The following is a 2,105-nucleotide window of genomic DNA, read 5'->3' on the forward strand; positions in this document are numbered from 1 at the left end:
AATTTGAATAATAATATTAACCTGTCTCCCTTGTAGGCATATGGTTAATATCCTATCATTCACAGCATTGTACTTCAGGATAGACCTTAAAAATCTTTTTTTGACAATGAATGCAACACCAATCCTGTGGAATTTGTTTTTCCTAGCATAGTAAAACACATGATTGTCTGATTCAAAATGTTCGATACCACATGAACTCACTGTGTTATACACTCGCCCATGTCCTTTGCAGGATTATTCACAATAGCAAAAAGATGGAAACAACTTACATGCACACCAAGAGGTAAATGGCCAAATAAACTGTGATAGATACACATAATGAAATACTGTGCAATATTAAGGAAGAAAATGAATCTGCAAAATACCTGCGGAGTGAAATTAGTCATTCACAAAATCACAAGTATTGTATGAGACCACTACTATAAAAAGCTAAGGTTTCCACACAGAATGAATAGTTCTATGAGCATTACCAGGGGTGGGAGAGGAAGCAAGTGAAAATCACCAACTAGAGGTAGACACTTACTAACTTGGGTGAGGGGAAAGGCACTATGCAATGAGGAGGAGGCCAGCATCAAATGATCAAAGTGGTAGAAGACACAGAGAGGAACACAAGAGTTAAAGGCAACAAATGTTAATACAATTTCATACACAATCCTGCAATAATAGTAATAACAATAATTTACAAGTGAATACATAGATAAACACTCAGTCTGAATGGAGATGAGAAGGTGAATGCGACTATGCCCACAAATATATGTAGGTTTGGCAAAGGCTATGTATGTATGTATATATGTATGTATGTATCTATCTATCTATCTATTTGTGCTACAAATATATCCATAAACGTAATTGAGTGTACAAGGGACAAAGTTATGAAAACATCTTTAATTGTAACTCACTGCCGTGGAGTCAGATCTGACTCATAGCAACCCCGCTTCCTTAGCTTTCTGAGGCATAATCACTACGGAAGTAGATTGCCCAACCTTCCATCCAAGATGAAAACAACTTAGTCATAACCACAAACCTTGAGAAAATGAGTTGCTGGATATGGAGGCTCAGGACCATAGTCTTGAAGGCCACTAAAGTCAATTGTCATAATGTAGTCCACAAAGACAATGTTCTACATCCTACTTTGTGAGTAGTGTCTGGAGTCTTAAAAGTTTGTGAGCAGCCATTTAAGGTACAACTATTGGTCTCTTCCCATATGGAGAAAAGAAGAGTGAAAAAAAAATGCAGGAAACAATTAGTACAAAGGATTAATGGAGCAGTGAATTCCAGTCTCCATGAGCCTAAGACCAGAAGAACTAGATGGTGCCTGGCTAGATCACTGCTGACAGCTCTGAAAGGGACCACGTAAGTGGTCCCAGATAAAGCTGGGGAAAATGTGGAAGAATTCGAATTCATAACAAAGGTCAGGCTTGCTGGTTGGAAGAAGACTGTTGGAACCACCAAAACTGAGGTAGGAACTGAAGGTAGGTAGGAACTGAACTGAAGCTCTATAGCTCACCTGGCACTCAAAGATAGGCCTATACAGTGAACAGTAATATCAGGAGGATATGAACTCATCAGAATAATCAAACATATGGGATCAAGATGAAAACATTTGCCCAAGGATAGAGATAGGAAGGCAAGAAGAATAGGAAAGAAAGGAAGAAGGGAAGAGGTGAGTTCTGGAGGAAGTGAGAAGAATGCTGTTACAGTGTGGGGACTGCAGTAAATGTCACAAGACAGAATGTGCATGGATTGTTGAATGGAAAACCAATTTGTTCTGTAAACTTTTACTCAAATCATATATATATAAGGTCAATACCAGTCTATTTCAGCTTACTCATTCCTACAATATCGATTTCCACACATTCCATTTCATGTTTAGTGACTCAGTTGTTCTTGACTCATAATTTCTACATTCCATTTTCTGATTATTTATGGATGTTCACAGTGGAGAAAATTCAACCTTCAAGTGTAGTACTGAAGAATTCTGTGAGCAAAATAATTGAATGATGCAAGAAGAATCAAAAGAAGATGGAAGGAATACACAGATTTACTACCAAAAATAATTGTTGTGCAGCCATTTCAGAAGGTCACATATGATCAAAACTGATGGT

The sequence above is a fragment of the Orycteropus afer genome, unplaced genomic scaffold (genome assembly GCF_000298275.1).
Source record: "Orycteropus afer afer isolate SDZICR_OR568_19922 unplaced genomic scaffold, OryAfe1.0 scaffold00628, whole genome shotgun sequence".
NCBI classification, from domain to species: domain Eukaryota; kingdom Metazoa; phylum Chordata; class Mammalia; order Tubulidentata; family Orycteropodidae; genus Orycteropus; species Orycteropus afer.